The sequence below is a fragment of the Papio anubis genome, chromosome 19 (assembly GCF_008728515.1).
Source record: "Papio anubis isolate 15944 chromosome 19, Panubis1.0, whole genome shotgun sequence".
Classification (NCBI taxonomy): domain Eukaryota; kingdom Metazoa; phylum Chordata; class Mammalia; order Primates; family Cercopithecidae; genus Papio; species Papio anubis.
In genome coordinates, this window is record NC_044994.1 from 19,178,545 (window position 1) to 19,201,767 (window position 23,223).

Genomic DNA, 23,223 nt, shown 5'->3' on the forward strand with positions numbered 1-23,223 from the left:
CAAGTAGAGAGTCCCACATTGTTCTTTCTCCCGAAGTCTAGCAGTGTGCCTTAAACACAAATACTCCAACTCACTCTGAAATGCTGGAGAACATGAAGTCAATTTTAGTGCTGCTAAAATGTAGTGAAAGTACAACCAAGAATAGAGCTTTTAGCAGGTATGTATATTGCAACTGACAACCAAGAAAACTATTATATTAGAAAAGAGGGTGATAAAATAATAGAAAGGCTTTCAGAATAATGAACACACATTCTGTCCTAGTTGTGCTTTATTTTATCACAGATTCTAGTTTTAAAACAAAACATTAAAATATGGTTTGCATCTTATTTCTGTTTAAACCTGGATGCGGCATCCACTTGTGATAAATAAAAATAGACCATAACCTCATAAAAATTGAATTTGCAAGATAAAACTTTTTTCTTATATGAGAAAATTTATTTAATTGAACACTAAAGTTCCGCATCTCATGACTATTTATCTATGTAAACTGAGTCTCAATATTTTTAAAAGCTATTTTAGACTTGAGGTTGTGGATATTGTTTCATGGAGAAACATTACATATATATCAATTTACAGTACATTTCAATACTTCAGTATGGAAGTAGTCTCTTAATCACAGGGATTGTTTTTGATCTTTTAAAACCACAGGCACATAAATGGCAATTTGATGCTGTCTCACCAATAATGAGTAGGGGCATCTGTATTATAACTCAGTATCTCATGTCACTTCTCAGGAAAAGGAAATTATATATGTGTGTGTGCGCGCGCGCGCGCGTGTATGCGTGCACATGTATGTTTATACACATTTATAAGTATACTATGTATGTATGTGTATATATATACACACACACATATACTATATTTTCATGCTCAACTATAGTCTCCTCTGTAAAATATGTTCTCTCTTCCACTTGCTTCCATCTTTTTATGATAAAGTCTGTCGTGGTATCTTATGAAACTTGCCTTACCGCACTACCAATTTCTCAGTAGCCAATTCTGAGTTTGCGTTCACTTTCAGGCATTTTATCTGCCCTGCTCTGAGAGGTATTATTAATCACATCCTGTTGCTAGGATACCTGAGAATGTTCATTTATGTCTGATGTTTCTTTGGCAAAACGCACTATGAAGAAGGCATAGAATCATGACAATGAAAATTACTGTGCACATGCTACTTATTAAAAAAGGGGGGAAGAGCATAACCACCAGATAATATAATGCTAACTGCCATGAACTGCTTAATATCGTTTTTGTTTCACCTAGATTTTAATGGAAAAAAACTGGCAATATTTTTGGATAATGAGAATCTGTAGTGCTTCTATACTTCTGAGTTAACTAGAAAAAGTGGAAGGTGGTAGGGTTTTGGTTCGGTTCATTTCAGAGAGGAAGGAACTTGAAATGCTTCAAATGCTTCCTTTACAGACAGGGTGACTAGGTTATAGTGCTAGTTGATTTGCAAGCCCAGACCTAAAACCCAGGTCACCACTACTGCCATGTTTATCTATTTTAATGCAAAATTTTTGAGAAAAGTGGGATGTGGAATTGGATAATAATAGTAAAAAAAAGCCTTTATCAATATATTAAAATAATTTCAAAATTATGCCGTCTTGGGTGCTAGTACACCAAAAAGTCCTTCTTATTGGTTGTCATGAGATAATATGGATACATAAAATCCACCTAAATGCAAGATTTTCTTAGTCAATCTCTTTCTATGGGAAACAGCATAATATAACAAAAGGAACATGGATTTAGAGTTCGATGGACTAACTTCTCATCCTACCGAGGGATGCCTGTGAGCTATGTATGGAATGAAGTCTAGAGTATCTTCTCATTACATGTACTTTGTGTTCTCACCTCTTCTCTCTTTCGTGTGTGTGTGCGTGTACACGAGCTTTGTTTGGAATATATAATCAGTCCCTAAGTTTTAAAAGTTGCAGGAATAAATTATTTTTAAAAAATATTTCTGCAGACTGCCTTTTAACTAGTCAATTATTGTTTATCAAATTATTTGTTTCGATGAAACAATTTTTTAACTTCTAATTATCTAACCACAGTGTTTCAGGAGTAAGACACTTGAAAGATCTTGAAATTTTCTTTTTATCAGTTAAGTATTTATTCAGTACTTACTATGAGTTGGGTATTCTATTGACACTTAAATATTAGTTCATTTAATTTTCCAGGTAACTCTATGAAGTAGATGAAAATGACTTTCACTTTCTGATGGCGAAGGCAGGCTCAGAATCTTTTTTTTCACATGCACAAGGTTCCAGTTAATGAATGTCAGATCTGGAATATGAATCCAGATATTTTTACCTTTTCTGTGCTTATTAGCTGTGGTGATTAAGGACAATTTTGTAGAGTGGTGAAGAACTTCGATTTGTAGCTCTGCCACTTGATCACTGTGGTACCTCATTTAATCTAAGGTGAATTGTGTTTATCTGGAAATGGGGGTAATGCAAGTACCTACTTCACAGGGTCACTATGAAGATTAAATAAAATGATGTGTTTAATAATAATCTCTCCATGTTTTGAGTGCATAACACAACAATATTTGTAATGCTCTCACCTTGGTGCCTGGCACATAGCAAACAGTGCATTGCTAGGTGCTCCTCTTTACAAATATTCTGTATCAGGTAGTCCTTAGTAGCATATAATAACTCTTTATATCCTCAGGGTCAATGACTTCTATTATGAATATTATAAAGTTGAGACTTCGGGAGGTTTTTGGTATATTTACATCACCTCCCTCTCTTCTCTTCTTTTTGTTTCCAAGGGAAAAGAGCTTCCTATTTTAGTGAATTCCCTTTCTGTCATCCTCATGTCCTAACTCTTTTCAAATACTCATTGGTTTGATGAAAACCAAATTTACATGTCAAAATTGTCCCCAGTTATAAGCTAAGATCATATGATTTTAGGATGCAGGCTTTATGGCTTGAATTCCTATTCACACTTTGGAGCGACCAGCTGCTGCGGACTGTCAATAGTCGAATGTGGGCTGAAGAGAAAGGGAGAGCTGCTCTAGCAATCAGAGACCTCTCTGCCAGAACTTGTTCTCCTCAACAATTGGTAGTAGCATCTTAAACAAGTAACTTGGCTCTTGCAAGATTCAATGGTCTATTCATTTAGACAGGTAAATGCTATCTACTAATAATTTCAAAAGAAATTATGCAAACAGGGATGTGAGAGGATTTTATGTACTATATTGTAAGAGGAGGAACAGAGAAGTTTAACTGGGCCAATTTGAAAACCAACTGGTCTGTAGAGGTAGATAAAACTGTAGCTTCTGGGTGGTCAATGGTATAAAAGAACGCGGAGTTTATTTTATAATTTATGGCTGGATTCATGCTGATGTTGAAACACCAGCCTCCATAGACATTGAGGATAGCTTCTGTACGGCTGTGAATCCTCTCTGCCCTCCTGCAGGTTTAGATAAACTCCACTTGCTCCTGTCTGTTTCTATTTGCTTAGTTGATATGTTGCTAGGACACTTAGGCAAAGAGAGCCATTATGAGCACAGCGAGTACTGTGAGCTCCAGACAGTGTGTACTGAGATACAAAAACTGGCCCTTCAGAAACATATCGATACAGATAGATCTGGGCTTCTGAGGTCGGCCATCTGCCTTGGCAGGGCTGACTCTCCATCTGCACTCCCCAGCCCTGGGGTCTGCCATCCGGCATAGCGTGGAGAAAGCCTGAGAAGGACCGAATGCCCAAAGATTTGCAGGCGGCTGACCTCTCTGCAAAGAAATAGTAAAATCAGTATGAGAAACAACAGTTTTAGGTTGTCTTGGAAATTCCCAAGTACAAAATTTCTTCCCACTGAGATCTACCCGACAAGCACATAATTAACGTGACAAACAACGGCCCCTTTCAGATTTCCAACATTGGTCTGGCTGAATTAAATCTTAGAGTAAACCTTTTGATATTCAGGATCTCATTCTGAGGCAGTCATTTCTTGGCAGAGAAGATTTTTGGAAGACCTTTAGAGGTTGAAGTCAGACTGGCAATAGTAAATACATAGTTAGTGCCAGGTTTTAAATAGCTTTGCAAAATAGGAATGCTAGTCTTAATTGCGTAAGCTGCAGCTACTGACTAAAGCAGGGATGTGAGCATTTGTACTTTCCTTTGAGCATTGAACATGTTTCTAGTAAGTTAGGTGTGAGTAGTCACTTTTAAATAATATAATATTCTAAATGTCTTTGGTGTGTTTATTATATTGAGAGAAACTGGAATAAATTATTTTGTAAAATGACAAATCTTTTCATAATATGTTTATTCACTCCTGTGCTGGAACAAAAATGGTAACACATTAAGAGTTAGAGTTTAATTTCCTTCCCCTTGAATCTTTGCAGGCCTAGTAACTTGCTTACCCAATTGAATACAGCAGAAATGATGCTTTGCCAATCTCTAGGCTTAGGCCTTGAGAATCGGGCAGCTTCTACTTCCTGTCTTTAAAAATGTGCTCCAGACACCAGGTAAGAAGTCAGACTACCCTCAGACCACCACGCTGTAAGGAAGCTCAAGCTAACCACACATGGAGGCCACATGGAAAGAGAGCTGCCTGAACAGTATGTGACCAGCTCCCAGGTGTTCCAGCCATCTCAACCCAGGGACCAGATATGTGGGACAAGAAACCATTTTAGAAGGGGATTTTCCAGCTCTAGTCACTTCAGCAAATGCCATGTGGATTTGAGACAGACTGCCCTGCCAAAATTTCCCAAATCCCTAAGCCACAAAACTGCAAGCAAAATATCATTTTTATATCATTAAGTTTTGTCATACTGGGTTAACATAGGAATAGTCAAAACAATGCTTTTGTTTGTTTTTCATAATGAGAATATTTATTGACATACATATCAATATATATTGATATCTTTTCCTTTAAAGTAGGGGTCACCTAGATTCCTTCTTTCCTAAGAGGGTTTGCTCAATATACCTATAAATATGTTTTATTATTCAGCATTTTAGCATCTAAAATTATTGCTTTTCATGAAAAAATAAAGTCTGTTATTAGGAGTGCAGTTAAAGCACAATTTCTATAGAGTACTACATACTTTGTTTTATTAGAGTTTTACAATTTTACCCTGTCAAGCTGAGTAAAAGTAAAGTGGAGACTTGCCAGTAGTGCAGCACATTAGAACTTGTGAACCATCAATTGGGGTACCCATTTGAAACAATGACATTAAAATATGTATCTAGGCTTCAAAAACTTTACCATATATTGTTACAATTATATAGAAATCCTCTGAACTGAAACACTCGAAAGATTCAACCCAATTTTTGGTAAATAATTTAAAATAGTCTTATTTTCCCTGGGTAGATTTACTTCTAAAGGATCAATTAGTGGAATCTATATTGAATTAGAGCTTTAATATTATTTAGAGTTAATTTTCTGTGTGAAGGCAACAATGGGAGGCATTTCATTAGGAAAGGCAATGATATGAGTCCAATCAGAATCTATGCTTGTGAAGTCTGAGTTGGTTCACTTTAAATAGCAATTTATGTGACTAATGAACACACAGTCCTGCCTAGATTTTCATCTGGGGGAAACAAGGACATTTCATTGCTCTTTTTCCCCACACTCTTAATCATCATCTCATTAGCTTGTGGAGAAAGCTGGTGGAGGCCAGAGGTGAACTTTATTTTCTTCTTTGAGATGTCACTACAGTTTTTAATCCTGCTAGCCCCAAGTTTTTCCTTTTTTTATCTTAAAAATATCCTTGTCACACTCATCTTTTCCTTCACATTGACCCACATCAAAGGTTTGGACCTTAGACATTCAGGGAAGCTGATATTTCATGGATAGAAGGAAGAAAACAAGAAAAGTGTGCCTAGATGAGTGGATACTGATTTATTGTTTTCAGGCCTTACAGGCTACTTTATAAGCTTGTAAAGACTGTCCCCCGGACACTTGGTTGAATGGAATTTGCTAGGAAAATTGTTAATTGTCTAGTGCATTTTAGGTGTAGAAGAGGCTCCCCACCACTTGGGCACTTAGGAGAAAACAACCAGAGCACATCTTGTTGAGTGTCTGTTATGTGAGAGACAGAAGGATAGGCACTTCATGTCTGCAACGCTATTGTAAAAAGTAAACAAGAAATTCACAGTCAAGATTCAGGGAGGGGCCCTAGAGAAGAGGCTGGGGACTGGTGCAACTCATAGGGCCTCCAAGTGGGGGCTGGAAATGAGCCTGTACCTAATAATAGAGACACACAGGAAGAGACACTCCAGGAGTGAAGAGAAATGTTGTCTGAATGCCTAAGGCAACAAGCTATTTTCTGGAAAAATCTTTCATTAGTGTTCAGTGTGAATTGCTAACTTCAGAAAAAGCAAGCCAGTCACTGGCACAGCGCAGCCCACCAGAAGGGTGGGAAGTAGGGTACTCCAGGGAGCGGGCGCAGGTGAGCTCCAGGAAGGAGAGTGGGAATGTCGAAAAGAGGATCCCGACTAGATGGGGTCACTGAGAGCTAAGATTTGCACAAGACTAAGAATTTGGCATTGTCAGGGAAGGGCAGTAACTTTCCAGCTTTATTTACTGTGAAAAACACAATTGAATGCCTGTCCACAGTCCTTTCTCCTCTTTTTCTACACTGGTACCCAACTCTTCTCACATGACATGCATGAAACATGTAAACTAATCATCATGGTCCCCATCCCCCTTAGTTTAGGTGGTCGTTTGATATTTCTGGCTAATGACATGTGCATTTATTTATTTAGAGATGAGGTCTCACTATGTTGAGCAGGCTAAACTCAAATTCCTGGGCTCAAGTGATCTTCCTGCCTCAGCCTCCCAAGTAGCTGGAATTACAGGCATGTGCCATCACATCCAGTTATAGGTGAGATGAATTCTGTTGAGGAACTTCATTAAAAGATTTTTCTTGCCAATAAAAAGAGACGCATGGGAGAAACCATCTCCTTTTCTTTCAGTGCATGTTGTCACATCTGGGCATGATGCTGGGACATGAGGACAAAACCAACTTACTCCAAGAATGACTGAGGGGAACACACCCCAAGGGTGAAGTCACCAAGCCTCTGAATTAATGTAGCATGGGGCCACCCTACCTCAGGATTTTTTGTTATGTGTTATTTAACCTTTTTGGGTATAAGTTCAAGTTTTTGTACTTGTAGCTGAAAGCATACACAAGCCAACTACAAAAATAATATTCAATGCTAAATACACTAGGAATAAAACCTAAAGGAAAGAATTAAGAGCTTTAATATTACTTAGAGTTAATTTTAAACTTTAAAACAGTTCCAAAAATTGTAGGCGTGAGACTCTTCCCCAGCCAGGCACTGTACTTTAGAGGATCTTCTCTTGCTCTCTTTCACACACATCACTTTCACAGAAGGTGAGGAGGGCCCAGGTGTCTGTCTATGGAGTCCACACCTTTCCTAGACCATGCACTGAGTACCTGGGATGCCAGAATTCTCTGACCTAACTCTGCCCAGATCAGATCTGGAGGAGGCGACCAGATTGGATCATTGGTGTGTAGACTCCAAGGCCCGAGGAGTGTTCAAAGGATTCCTGGGGCTTTGATGTGTGTATCGATGGCCCCAATGCACGTGCATGAGGCCCCTTGCAATGCTGGAGGGACTGTGATGAAGGTAGAAAGAAAAGGGGACCTACACTGGTTCTCAAGGAGAGCAAAGATCACCTGGTGGTCGCCAAGCAGATCATCTGGAGGAAAATCTCCTTATGTGAGGAATTCAGAAGTAATGAGATTTCTAGAATTTCTGTACATTTCTAGAATGCAATCATGTTGAAACCCATTGTACAACCTTTGCTGACATCAAGACACCAAAACATCCACAAATGTAATCATTTCTCATGACCAGTATGACTAATATGGTCCAAATCACCCTTCAGCTCCTGCGTTAAGGTCCACAAATACCCCTAAGGAAGATCCAACCTGGCACACTCAGTCCTCTCTTACTGAAGCTGCACTCTACTGCAGCATTCCTTCTATCTAATAAAACATTCCTCTTCAAACTTACACTGTTGCTGCTCAATTGTTTTTACTGCTGAGAGGCAACCACTCTTTGCTGCTGGGGCTCTGACACCTCACCCAGTAGTTCTCTTGCCTCAGGCCCAGCAATTACAGGGGCAGGTGTGTCACGACAAAACACCAAGGATAGTTCCCAGGAGAATGCACAGAGATGACTAGCACACATGCGCTGTCTCACTGGATTCTTAGCTCAGTCCCAGGGGAAGGAACAGGGAAATATTTTGTCCATAGCTTGTAAATAAATAATAGAGACTCAGAAAGGTAAACTTGCGTAAACTTGCCCAAGATTACCCAGTAAACATTAGATCCTGGATTAGAATCCAGAGCTTTCACAAATCACACTGTTTACCATATGCTCCCTCATATTTTTGTGATACTGGCCTAATTTATGTACAAAACTGAGAGACACAAATTGATTTAAATTATCCTTTTGATTTATACAGTCTTCAGTTTCCTATCTCAAACACACCTAGCAAAGCTTATCCTAAGGAGATAAAATACAAATAAATACAAGTATCTTTATAAATGATCATTGTCAAATTTATTGTATGTTTCAAAAATTGGAGAAATTCTTTTAAAAATTGCTGATGTGAAGTAAATAAAGTAGGATGGAGTTAGCCTTTCCTCCTAGCATTATTTTATAGGATACAGACAATCCACTGTCATGTGTATAAAATGTTCTCTGAAGTCTTGTGGAAATGGGTCATTTCTATTCTTTTTCCTTTGTTGTGCAAAATATGTAAGTTTTTCCTTCCATAAAATTATCTGAACTGGCTGCTTACATAGCCCCAATCTGTCAGTTTGATTTTAAACTCCTCAATTCATTATTTGCTATAGATTCTTTTTTCAAAAAATTATGAGATCATTTGCATTTTACATGTGTGTGTTTTTTTTTAATTGAGGTTTTATCCTTCAGTTGAACGAGTTGTATTCAAATCTGGGTGAGGGTGGTGGGGGTGGTGAAGGTCGGAGGCCCGGAGGGCTGTAAATTTTGTAGTATTGTGTTCCATCTTAATGGGGTACCTCTGGAAGGAGGAGAAGGCAGTCCCCAATGTGTACAATCCAATTATATTTCCAGGGACGTCTAACAGGTATCCCCCAGAATCCTGAATACCTATGGGCTATATACGGTTACTTTTTTTTAAGGTCCGTTATGACACTGCTAGATATTATGGGTAAAGAAAAATCAGGCCTGAGTATTAATAGGCAGGCTGATCTTAGTTCTTAACAAGCTCGTTGGAAACCCTGGGAAAGTGATAATAGATAGATAGAGAAAAGAGTAATTTCAAAGGTGAAGAAAACTGTTAAAAAATTCAGATCACACATTTGTAATACCTAAGCCTTACAGTGAAAAAATAATCAGCTTGTGAGCTCTGCCAACATTTTCCTGGAGCCAGCATCATGGGGCCCAGGTTGCTATCTCTGCTTCCAACAATATCCACCCATGCAGACGGCACCATGATTAATACACGCAGAGCACTCTGTTCCGCACACATCAGAGCAGTGACATTTTTGCACTGGAAAGTACTATTTGAGCTACAAACAAAAATGGCAAGGCTAGCTTCAACTCAAGATAGTTCAAACTCCAGATTTTCTTCTAGGCATTCAAATGATGCCCCCATGGATGGCGGAACTATTCATTTAAAGAATCATGGTGGGTGCATTTTTCCATTTGAAAACATTTGACAGGATTCCATATGACAACATAAACATTGGAAAGAAACGCAGAGCGTAGAGGTTCCTTCTGGTGAGCTGCTCTTGCCTCTGGTGATGATATGCTCTTTTGTTCTCTGGCTACTCCCCAGAGACTTTCACTTAATCCCATATTCAATAGGACACTGCTTGGGGTAAGGCTGGCACTTCTTGGTACAGGCTTCACCCTACAATGCACACACAATTTGAAATAGATTGCCAGCAGCCCAGGGCAGGAGAGGAAGAGGCCAGACCTGCTGGGCTATTTGTCATCTCAAACATTTCAAGCATCACATGCCACCTCTTTAGCAGGGCACACAGGGATCTGTATCCCCTGGCAAGATGTTTAGTTTTGGTGCATGCAAATAAGGTCTGTAATGTATAAACTTGAGGGGACAGAAAGAACAGCCACTGCCTGAAGCTTTTCTTCCTGTGTAAGTGGCAGAAAACTCTTCCATAAACATCTTAATATTTCATCTTGAAGACTGGATAATGTCATGTAATGGAATTAAAATACATACATATTAAGGAAGTTTGCTGGGTAAAGAACAGCTCACAGCCAGCTACATTTAGTCGGACTTTGGTCTGCTTTCAGAGGAATGTAAGAGTCTTCAGGGTATTTTGTTTTTCTCCAATTCTGGAAAGCCGAGAATTTTAGACCTCATTTTTTAAAAATTCTGGAATCTTTTATAACCACTGTGTGCAAATACATAGTATTAAAAACACAAATATAACAAGAAGGAGAGTTTGCTGTCAAAACAAAACAAATGCCAGCCACTTTCTTTTGCTTTTCAGGGGAGGGGCAGAATGCCATCTCTAGGGAAAAAAAACAACAATTCTTTAGGAAAATTCCCTGATCCTTTAAAAATTTGTTTTGGTTATGAAAGTGACACTCCTGGTATAGTCTAGTTGGGAGAGTGGAGAAAAGGAAAGGTATAAAGAAGTAAAGAGGATTTATAGAGTCATTCACTGCTTTGTTTTTGTTTTTGTTTTTTTTTTGAGAGATAAGGTTTAATGACCCTGAAAATAGTAAAGGGAAAAATGATATAAAAAGAGAGGCCTCCCCTAGGTGAATATATAAATATGGTAGTCAAACCTAAGGAAGGATCCAATCAACAAGAAATTCTCTTTTTAGGAAACAAAAAGAAAATACTTGGAACCATGATAACTACTTTCAATATTAAGTTATTTCCAATTCTGCATTATGTTGGGCTCCATTCTATCAATCTTCCAATGAACAAAAGTCGGTTTGGCATTATAGTGCCATGTGAGGGTGGCAAAAGGTTACGGACCATCTTGGGGTTGATATACATCAGAGAGTGTCTTGTTCTAGGAGGTAAAACATGGAATAGGAACAAGAATGTGGCATGAGCAGAAAATGAAACAGGTGATATCCAGAAGAGCTTATTAGCCCGCAGTAAAGGTGGCACGTAGAGGGCACAGGGCCTCATAGAGGGTGGGAAAACAGTCCACTTATTTGGGTCTTAAAAAATGGGTACCTCATGAAGGGTGGGAGACTTTTGGATCTGGGCAAGTCAAAAGGAAAAGAACCTGCTGCAACACAGCTATTACTTATTTGCATATTTTAAGTTTCAATTGCTAGGAGTTAACAAGGTAAAATAGGGAGAGGGCCTGCATTTGGACCCTCTCTCTTCCACGTGTAGTAAAGTGACCTCGGCCAGTTGCTCTCCTCTCTGAACTTCCATCTTCTCGTGTTCAAGGTGGAAGCAATAATACTAAACTTTTGGGCTTATAAAAGTTAAAAGAAATGCTGACTAAATGATGAATATAAATTCACAACTCTTAAGTCACAGTAAAATAAAAATAGCTATGATTCTGTTTTTTAAATTTATTTTTTAGAGACAGGGTTTCTGCATGCTGCCCAGGTTGGCCTCATATTCCGGGCCTCAAGCGATCCCCTTGCCTTAGCCTCCCTCCCAAAAGTGTTGGGATTACAGGCATGAGCCACAGTACCCAGCCAATGTGATTGTTACACCTGTCAGGATGACACTAACCCCCAAAGGCCGAAATCATTCACATTTCCTACATTAATTATTTAATGAAGTGGCTTAACTAGTTGGTGATATTTTAGCATTTATAATTTGACGTAAACCTAGTTGCATTTTTCATTAATTGTACTTCACTATAGAACCTAAATTATTTTAACTTCTTACACATATTTATTTGGTTATTGAAAAGCTAGAGTAGATTCTAAAAAGATTTACTAAATAGGACTCATTAAACTTTTATAAATACCATGACTTCTAGGGGAGCACAAAGTTCAGTAAATTTATTTGTCTTACTAGTCATTATTTTAACTAAGGCCTTACATTTCTGTAGTGGTTTCTGTTTCATGTGTATGATCTCTTGATTACTCTGATCTTTTTTATTAAGATAGAATTATCTATATACCAAACATTAAATTCCAGTAGTAGGACCCAATTTTCTAATTACTTTATTGAAAGTAAAATGGTATGGTACCATTTATTATTGCACCACCCAATCAATATTTTCATAGTTAGACTAAAGTTTCAGATTCATATACTCACCTATGGGAATGTCACTAGTTGATAACTTGGCTGGTAAACTGCACTGACACTTTACCATAACAGACTTTTTTTTGAAAATCATTCAGTCCAATTTTGTTTAGAAGATTAAGCATCTCTTTGGAGAGCAAAACACCTAGATCAAAACTGACACCTCACTAAATTTACAGGGCGATGCTTTCTGGTTTGCTAGTTATGCTTTAATAATATTTTGTAGCAGTAACAACACATTGCTGTCTGGCATTTTCCTTCTCTTTAGAAAAATAAAAAGAAAGCAGAAAAAAGGAAAAAATAAATAATAAATAAAGGGCTTTCCTGTAATAGGGTCAAAAGATTCAACTACTAACTCAATTCTGTCAATGTTAATGGTGGGATAGTACCCAAGATGTTTTTCATTTATCTATTTTTATCAAGAAGTGGTTTGTTCTGAGGAGGATTTATAGTTTTGCTCTTGCATCTTCACTTTTCTATAGGCCATATGTACTCTTGCTTACAGTAGGTTTTTAAAAAGGAGTAGTTACTGTGAGTTTTAGAATGTTAAACCTAATATATTCAGATTGACTGAATCTGATGGCCCTGATGATTCTAGGAGTGCCAGTCCAGTTTAGTTTATTAAGCCCCTCTGTCCCTCAATCATTTTACTGCAGCCACACTAGGGCATGGTCTGGAGGAAGGGTACCAAAACTCAAAGCAGATATTTAAAATAATCTGTGGGAAAACAAAGAAGTTATAACTATTGCATATCATATTACTTTGGGAGCTGCTTTTGAATGATCCATTTTCCTCTCTCCCATAGAGTCCCCAAGACTATCATAAACATTCCCTTCCTCAGCTTTCACAGTCTGCTCCTCTGTCTCGCAACCCTAATCATGCCCCTAAAAGGGAAAATAAAGTGCTTACTTACTTTATTTCCTTATATTGATAAGAACCTGTATATGTTACAGATACTCAAGTGGGAATTAGAGAAAATAAGAGGAATAGAGATGGAGAGAATTTTTTGATGAAATTCAATTCCAACCATTTACTTCTAGAAATGGTTCTTGGCCATTGAACAAAGTTATGCCAGTGACACTATATAAAACATTATTTTCTCTTATAAAAAGTGAAAAAATGTTTAATAACTCAATCTAAAGATATTCTGCTCTTTTTCAATTCATACATGGACACTGTATATGTAAATTAGTATCATTTATACAATGTTCCATCACCTCAAACCCTCTCTTATCATAGCCTCAACATCCTTGCTCTCTTGCTTTTCTGCTTAACTTTCTGGTAAAATCACATCTGGGGATCAATTCAACTCTCCACCTTGTCATTTGACTGCTGAGTGAAGATGGATACTCAGCTGCACACATTTACAAATAAGATCCATACTGTCACAAATACACAACCAAAAATTCATAGTTTCCAGCCCTAAACAGGCATTTCATAGCTAATGCTGCTGCTTCTGCTGCTGCTTCTCCTCCTCCTTCTCTTCTTCTTCTTCCTCCTCCTCCTCTTCCTACTCTTCCTTCTTGTTAGAAGAAAACAGCTTTCTTGAAGCAGTGGCAGTGTTACAGCCCTGTGACTGCTCCTGTGGTGCCCGGCTACCCCATAGGAAGTGTGCTGAGAGTAGCAGCCTAATGGGCAGTTTTGCAGTCATATTTATACCCACTTTTAATAACATGCATAGCTTCTCTTTTCTCCATAGACTTCACCACCTACCTGCTCCATACTGTATGGAACAGATTCATACTGTCAGTTTAAACAGCACACCACCCTACTCCTTACATCACAGGTGAAAATAGACACCCCTAAATGAGCTTCCCATTAAAAGTTCTGTCAACACATTTCAGTCACAGGATTCTTATCTCATTGTCTTTGTTGCAGTGGAAGAGATATCCCTTTCCTCTTCAAGGCTTCCCAGTTCCTGCAGCTCCCCAAATTATCTCCTTCTATTTTTTTCATTCTCCACTGAATCCCTTCCATGAGTATTTTAGAATACCACATCCCTGCTGTATAATAACAAAACAAAGCAAATCCTCCCTCTAGCCTACATTTCATTCCAGCTGCTGCCTTCCCTCATCCCATTCACAGCCAAGACTTGTGGGAAGTACCCATGTTCAGTGTGTCCCCATTGCTCATTTCCCATTCAGTCTTTAACTCACTGTAATTGTCTTCTGCGCCCACTACTCCAATGACTCTCTTCTTGTCTAGATCTTCAACAATATTCTTTTGGGTAAATCCAGTGAAATTATTTTCAATCTTTGCCTTATTTTATCTCTGACATTTATGCCATCTCTGACATCTCTAATACTTATCACTGTTGTCTACTGTTTTCTTTTGCTCTCATGATACCACTTGCTTTTGGCTTTCCTCTTACCTCTTTGACAAGTCTTTCTGTATTCCTTCATGTCCTTATGTATTCCTTCATGTCCTTCTGTTGCTCATTCCTTAAATGTTGGATCCTTTATGGGACTTATCTAGTGCCTTTCTGGTTCTGCCTTAAATTATCTCCCAGGACAACGAACTCCACTCCAGTATCTTTAAATATCTTCTAAATGTCAATGACTCTCAAATCAATATCTCCAGCAAAATAGTTAGCTCCAATTATCTACTGAACATCTTCATATATATGTCTATAACACTAAAAACGCAATGTACTTCTACCGTGTTCACCATCTCAGTAAATGGTAAGAGTATCCCCCCAGTTGCCTAAGCCAGAAATGTAGGAGTTATCATTGGTCTCAGTCTTCCATTGAGGGTCTCTGGGTAGTAAACTCTTAGCTTTGTTTGCCTGAAAATATATTTACTTTTTCCTGAGTCTAAAATGATAGTTTAGCTAGGTATAGAATCCCAGATTGCACCTTTTTTAAATAACACTTTGAAGATATTAATTCATTGCCTTCTAACATCTATTGCTGCTACAGATTCATACTGTTAGTTTAAACAGCATTCTTTTCTCTCTGGGAGTGTTTAAGTCTTTGTCCTTGGCATTCGGCAGGTGTACTATGCTATTTCTAGGTGCTAAGATCTTATTTTTATCATGTTTGGGACATGATGTTTTTATCCACTCAGAATCTTTAATTCTGTAAAATTCATAATAAGTATTACTTTGAGTATTTCCTTCTTTACTCTAACTTCGATTAGAGACATGTTGGATTTGCTTGTTCTCTTTTAACTTAACTGAGATATCTATCTGTCTATCTATAATTTCTTAGTTTCTCTCTGCTATTTGAAATCTGCTTTTCAAATTAGTAATTTTGAAAACTATGATTAGTCCTCTGTCCATCTCATTTATTAAATTTTATCTTGATAGACACTTTTTATTTTAAAATTTTACTTGTTTTTTACTTATACCATATGTCCTTTTTTTCATACTGACCTTACATTTTCCTTAGAGTGTTTAGATATTCATTTATTTCTTTTATTTCTTTGAACATTCAAGATGTACTTGAAGTCTTTTCATTTTCAGGTTCTTTGTTTCTAGTTCTTGGGGTAAAAACTAACATCTGTATTATGTGCGTTGATCTCCCTTCAGATAATTCATATGATTATGTAAGTTTAAATCTTTGAATTATCCCCACTGAAAGATGGAGATAACTCTTTGTGTACATTACATATGTCCTTGGCTGTGGAAATTTTTCTAGAGTAATCTGCATTTGCTTCTGATGATATCTAGGTATTTCATCAATTTTGGACCATTTGTTATTTTAATTTACCAGCATACTACTAGGGTAGTTGAATCTGTACTCTACATTCGTTCACATGGTATGTAAGTCAGAGGTTCAAGTTTCTTTGGGATGCCTCATTTTATTCTTGTGGCCTTTGGCTTACTTGCTAGTGCTGCATCTCTGCAGCACTGCAGACAACTGCAGGTTTCTTCCAGGCCCCTTTCACAAATGTGGTCATGATTTCACACTGTCAAATGTATGAAGTCTGTGGCCTGGATTTTTCTACAAACGTAAGGTAAGAATGGTATCAGCTCCTCCTCACATATTTTTACTTTTAATTCCTTTTCTTTTCTAGGACATGGAGGTTTTCTATTGTTGTTTCATGGTGAACTTGAAAGCTTTTGTTGTATTTTGCCTGCCATTTTATGTGTTTGGATTTGGGGAAGACATTCCTTCACATCAGCTCAGGTTGCCAAATTGCCTGGAAATCCTTGCTTACGTTTCTTTAATTATTTTTCCCTTCCAGTAGATTTTAAGCTCTTACTATCAGGAGCAGCAAAATGTAAAGTGGTGTTAGGGTTAAATAAGTAACTGTAGAATAGATAAAGAAATATTAATAAATTGGTTTATGGAATTGGTACTTTTATTTATTGCTAACTTTTGGACCACCAGTTTTCTTATCATCCTATAATAAAGGCTGTTTATGTTCTCAAATGTACCCTACAGTTCCTTAATATAATTTTGTAGTTATAAAAAGCAATGATCCCACCTGTGACATACTCTCTTATCTCCCTTTCTCTGGTTTGATAAGCCTGTGAGACAACTGCAAACATTTCTAAGAATTTCTTTTATAAGTCCTCGACATGCATAAGTGAGAAAATATATGACTTTAAAAAATCAGAATGATAGAAAATTTTTCCAAAAAGCCAGTCTTCTTCCTATACTCATATTAAATACAAAATCAACACTCCTTCTTCACAAGCATGAAGTCTTGATGGATTGCAGATGCCAACCATTGTATAGATAGCACGATAAATCTGCTATGAGCTACTGAACATACTCTGCAACATCTATTGAAACATAGGGGCTATATGCACTATAACTCCAGTTTCCAAATTCCTACTATATTAATTCATTGCAATTTTTTTGAATAGACCTGTCTTCTATTGCTACAAAATGAATATTAAACAGACAGATATGTGAAAACCAATTTGGGGACTACCTAAATTGAATTGAGCACCACCAGACACAAATTACAGCAAAAGGATACTGTTCTAATTTGAATATTAGTAAACCAAGCAGCAGGGTACTAGTTTGCATTTGAGCCAGAAAGAGGTTCAGAATGAACTGTTTTAAGAACATGAATTAAATAATGCAGGAGAACATGGGTTGCCATTTCAGCAACAGTGCCTTGAACATGTTAAATGATTTAAAAAGCAATAATTTCATAGGAAGATAATTGGTGTTTAAATCACCCTCTATGCCACTGTTTGGCACATAAAAAGTTAATTTCAGAAAACATTAGGATAATGTCCATTCAAGAATAAATCAGATAATGATGGTTGTCTTAAATTATATTTAGAACTCTCTTGTAGCTACTATCTGCTCTAAGTTTGACAATTAACAATGATACTAGTACATTTATTTTTCAGAGGCATCTAATATAATGCACTGGGCTTGGATCAGCTTCAGGGGCTCCATACTTAATGCTCTTTATAAAATTCTTTTTTTTTTTTTTTTTTTTTTTTTTTTTGAGGTGGAGTCTTGCTCGGTAGCCCGGGCTGGAGTGCAGTGGCCGGATCTCAGCTCACTGCAAGCTCCGCCTCCCGGGTTTACGCCATTCTCCTGCCTCAGCCTCCCAAGTAGCTGGGACTACAGGCGCCCGCCACCTCGCCCGGCTAGTTTTTTGTATTTTTAGTAGAGACGGGGTTTCACGGTGTTAGCCAGGATGGTCTCGATCTCCTGACCTCGTGATCCGCCCGTCTCGGCCTCCCAAAGTGCTGGGATTACAGGCTTGAGCCACCGCGCCCGGCTATAAAATTCTTAATAACATTTGAACTAGAGGCCCTATATTTTTATTTTATACTAAGCCCTGCAAATTAAACATAATATAATTGGCTGACTGGGCCAAATATAATAAGGCTTATCTCTATATCTGTTCAATAGGAAGCATAATTTTGATCATGTTTCCACTCTGAAGTGGCTCTCCATTGCCTACCCATGTCAGGTAGTAGTAAACGTCAAACCTTTTAGCCTGCCATTTAATATCTTCCGTGAAAGGGTTCCAATCTATGTTTCTACATTTACATGATTTCACTCATGCATTTATTTAATGAAGATGTGTTTATTGAGACTCACCATATGTCAGGTACCCTGCTAGGTCCCCCACTAACTGGGAACAAAAGAGGTTTGACCTTGTCCTATGTCACCCCCGTGTTAGAGGTAAACTATAGGACTTGCCATTTCCCAAACACCCCTTGCTTTTTGTTGTCCTTGCTTTTGCCAGTTATGCAGGTCCACTACTGGTTTGTTCTCAGGTTTATTCACACCCTTATCCTACTTTGCTCTATGTTAGCAGAAGCTAAATTTTCCAAGTTTGCTTGTGCTCTTTGGTAGGTTTGGTCAGTGCTGGGTATTGATGAATCTTTGGAGGATAAAAGGAGGGGGCTGGCCAGAATCTCTTCTGTTGCTGACCCCGCAGTACCCCACAGGGTCCTGTGGCCTCTCCATGGACCTAGTTCCCATGAGTCTGCCTCTCCCTTCGTGGCTCCAGCTCCCTATGGCCAGCCTCTGCCAACTGGCACTAGTTTCTGGGCTCTGAGAAAGATTTACTTCCACTGTCCTTGCACCCCTGGTGGCCTCTTGGTCTTGCTCTTCTTGGGGCACCTCGCCATCCACTGTTAGGCTCCTCTGCTCTCTAGCACCTTTGTAACCAGAGGAGTTTCTCTTGACTGGATCCTGTTCTTCTGAAATAGTCCTCCTCTTTGTCTAGCCTTCCATCATTGATACACATCAGTATTTCATTCACTCTTCAGGGCAAAAGTTTAATCCACCTTGTTATAAAGGTTTCCCTGGCTTCTTCCCCAGCCCTGAACTATAAAACTGGAAATTATCTAGACTTAATATTTGAAATTCCCCAACAGTTTGCTTATAGTTCTCCTGTGATATTTAAAATGTTCTAACTCATTAGATAATGACTTCTGTAGATACATCTGCTGTCCTTGAGCACAGGGACACACTCTAGCATAAATGAGCAATCACACTTATAATGTGAGATTTATCCTAAGAGAAAATAGTTCACTCAAAGAAGGTACTCAATAAATATATTGTTGCATTCCTCTTAGTGGTAAATACTAGACATTTTTTTCTCGATTTAAAAACTTTATTGTTTCTTTTGGAGAAATCACTAAAATATCTGTATTATCCTCATAAATACAGTGTTGAGAAATTAGCTGCCAGGACAAAATGGACTGTGCATTATTCATATAAAAGTGATATTATTGCTAGAGGACATGCAAATAATGAGCAGTCATTAATGTAATAACAAAGGTCCTGGGAAGTCCTTATTTTGATGATTCCAAGACTCCATCAATTATAGACATCTTCACAATGAATTAGTATAAATAGTCTCTCATCTTCCCCTTTTTCCGGCTGGTATATACCTACACGTGATATAGTTTATTACCAATTCGCCTTCTACATATTTGAAGTCCTTTCTATTTGACGGTGATACTGTCCCTGCTTACCATTATGTATAAGTGTGGCTGTTAGAATGAATGTTGACTCAACAGCTTTTTCCACATGGCCCAGTGTGAAGACTGTTCTTTGAACCACAGCTGGGCTTTTGAGAGGCTGTGATTGTTTGTAGCTCTAGATCTTAAACTAGTAGTGAGCTTGTGAAGTCTCTGGTCCGAGAAAAGTTCTTCCTTGGTGGATTTCAATTCACCAGCCTCATTTCCTTGTGTCTGCCACTTCCTAGCAGTCTGCAGTAAAGCTTTGTTGTTTGAAACCAGGATGTAGAATATCCTTAAAGCCTTCCTTCTGGCATAATTGTTGGCATTTCCCTCACTTCAGGATGCTGTGCAACCAGGGTTGTCAACAACAGTTTCATGATTTGTTAGCTCCAGTGGACTCATGGTGAACATTGAAGGCAGACCATCTAGTTGCCAAAAGGCTTTTTCTTAGCAGCTTCTTGGCAATATTTACACTGCTGATGAAATGCTTTAAGTTAATAGGGGACATAGGATGTGCCAGAGGTCGAAGTTGCAGGCTTGTGTGTCTGCATGTGTGACCTGTAACTAAATTGACACTCTGCCTTACACACAGACCAGTTCTCCTTGGCCAGATGTGCAGCCTCACTTGGACCCAAACCTGATGAGATCCAGAAAATCAGGTCAGATCATCCTGACAGATAGCTTCTTTCCTACCAGATACAAAAGGCTTTGTTGCTCCAATCCAAGCCTTGGCAGAAGACTTTGGTCCAGTTTATGGCTTTAAAGTAACTGGTGGAACTAATGGAAGCATAGAAGTATGCCTTATTAAGACTTATTGGTCCAGCAGGGGCTTCTCTTTCTGTTTGAGAAGTACAATCCAAATCTGGGTAGATCCTTGCAACTGAAAGCATGGGGGACAAGCCGCAGCATGATCACCAGGAACTCATGAGTTATGAAGAGTCTCAGGTTACATTTCAGGATCTACCAAATCAGAATCTGGACTTCAGCAAGACTTAAGTAGTTTGTTTGCCCACTGAAATTTGAGGAGCATTGGCCTAAATCACCAAGTGACTAGAGCAGAATCAGCACCGGGGCATCCTCTAATTGGCAAGGGGAATTTTGTACTTGTAGATGAATATGTAGCTGGATGAAGAAGCTGGAATTCACACTGATCTGCCTCACAATGCTCTGAGAACTCCAACCACTGTGACATGCAAGGCCACAGTGGCTTGGAAGAGCAGAGCATATGCTCTGGAGGGGCATTGCTATAACTGCTTAACAGGACGTAGTTATCCCATTGGAGTTCTGGCCTGGCTGAGGGATTTTCCAGGATCTCCTAAGGAGACAACTCAGGAGAAGAATGATGCCACCGCTGGGATAACAAGTTAAGCTAGTGCATTGGTAGTGCCCAGCTGATGGGCGGAGCAGGTACTGGGTCAAAGCAGGAAAGTGAAACCCTTAGACTGAGTAGCCCAGACTGTAAAACACTATGTGACACACTGAGGTGACATCAGCAGCATGTATGTAGTCAGGAACGGGTAAACCTGCAGTGTGACCAAAGAGAAGATGGTATAGTCTAGACAGGAAAGTTTCTAGGGGTAATGGAGAGGGGTCATCCAGGGGCTGATGCTGAGAGGCTGCTACAGGAAGGAGAGTCAAGGTCACCATTCCATGAGATTGTCATATTCAGTCGCCACTCATGCTGCACTCTCTGTGGTTGCCCCACTCCCCAGCAACTCCCTGCAAGAAGCTATTTGTGGCTTCCAACATTCACTACTTCTTTAAACAGTGCTTTGCTTACTCTTTGTGACTATTTATATATATATATAGAGAGAGAGAGTGAGTATGTATAGTCACACATATATATATATGTATAATATAAAGTAGCAGCATTACATTTTCTATCTCTTTGGGTTCACATTTATTATTTCATCTTTTCTTATTTTTTTGTAATCTTAGTTGCACCCTACAACGCTATGAGGAGGTGCAGGCATCATTCATCTTTGATAAGTAGCAACAAAGCTATAACTGAGACACAGAACCAGTTGTCTCACCTAAAGTAGCATATATTTGGCAACAAAAGAACAGAACAAAGATATTCATATTTTATCCTAGCACGTTTGAATATGACAACTAGCTGTTTACCATGCACTTCAAATGTGTGAAACTTTATGAGACTAACATCCTTAAGTTATAAAGCATGGAAGCAACTTTCTCCCAAGGGATATGTTATTTTCAGAACTGTGATTTATTTTGCCCAGCTTAGCATGAAGGATCTCTCATCAAATTCATTTTCTTTTCTTCTTTATTATTTACCCCAAATATCTGAATCCACACGAATACCATCTGTGGAGTAACTGACATAGTCTTTAATGGCTGGTATGAGTTTTCAAACAAAAACAAAACTATAAAAATGTTTCAAGTTAATGAGAGGGCCTTTAAAATTATTAGCATTTAAAAAATAGCCCGGGGGTAAAAGGTTTGTGTGTTTATAGAGTTAAATAAAATGGAATCTACTAATGTTATCCTTCCCCTGTCTGTCAAATTGTGACTTTCTCTAGGAGATGAGGAGGACAAAAGGTTCCCATCCTCCTGACCACCTGTCTTCCCCCACTCCAAGTCCTGGCATTGACATAAAGCCATTAGCCTGTCTAGGGTTGGGGTGGTTTGATGCTGGTATTCTATTTATATGAAACACATGATATTTCCTAGCTTTGCAAAATTAACAAAGCTTATACTTTATTTTCTAACATGTTGCTAAGGTTAGGAGAGTACATCAATATGTTAGATTTATATATATAATCTTAATAAAAATAAATAATATTGACTTATGTATAATTATAAAATATACATTATAATTATATAAATATATGATAGTTTATGTATATCTATATATCTAATATATGAATTTTATATTTCATATATTGAAAGAACAATAACATATAAGATTTAACATCTATAGTATAGTCATCAAATAGGAAAAATATAACACTTTAAAGAAAATGTTTTTCCACTATGTTTTTCTTTTTTTTAATGTGTAAAAGCTAGGAAGTAGAGACTGTAGATCACTGATAAAGAAAAATGAAATGCTCCTAAATTGGTGCGGCCACTGCCTCTTTGACTAGCATATATTGCAGCTCTTATGAGAGGGTTCTGTGGGTTGCTTTTTTTTTTTGGCTGACACGTTTCATTAGCTGCAAGGAGCTCCAGTGGTGGGTTGATATTTGTCACGCTCAGTTTAGAAACTTGTCCAACCAGATAGCAAACATACTAAATTTCCATTGCTTAGGAAAGCAAAGTACTCAAGATAAACACACACACACACACACAAAGAGGGAGACAGAGAAGAAAAAAGAAAACCTTATTTTCAGGAAGATACCAAAGAAGGAAAAATAAAACAAATTCCAGGCTGCCAACTGATCTTATCTGAAAGTATCATTCATTCTTCCTTAGGTTCTGATTCAGTGTTGAGAAAATACATTCTGACTCCAAGTAGCCTGACATTCTTACAAATTTAACTTTATCCACTTGTAGGTGGAATTCATGTGAACACAGTTTATTGGATCATAATAACACATAATATTAGACGGTACCAGAAATGCTTTGTTTTTAACAA

At 38.1% G+C, this 23,223-nt stretch overlaps 1 protein-coding gene across 3 annotated transcripts in view; it reads right to left on the bottom strand.

Annotated features, from left to right (window-relative positions):
* CHST9 (carbohydrate sulfotransferase 9) overlaps positions 1–23,223 on the bottom strand; it is a 281,990-nt gene that overhangs the window by 156,587 nt on the left and 102,180 nt on the right. The window contains exon 1 of one of the 3 annotated variants that reach the window (XM_031658941.1): positions 969–17,614. The exons of the other annotated variants lie outside the window; for them this stretch is intronic. The gene's annotated coding sequence lies outside the window, so the exon portion shown is untranslated. Of the gene's footprint in view, positions 1–968; positions 17,615–23,223 lie in introns of those variants that run through there. 3 annotated transcript variants of the gene reach the window in all.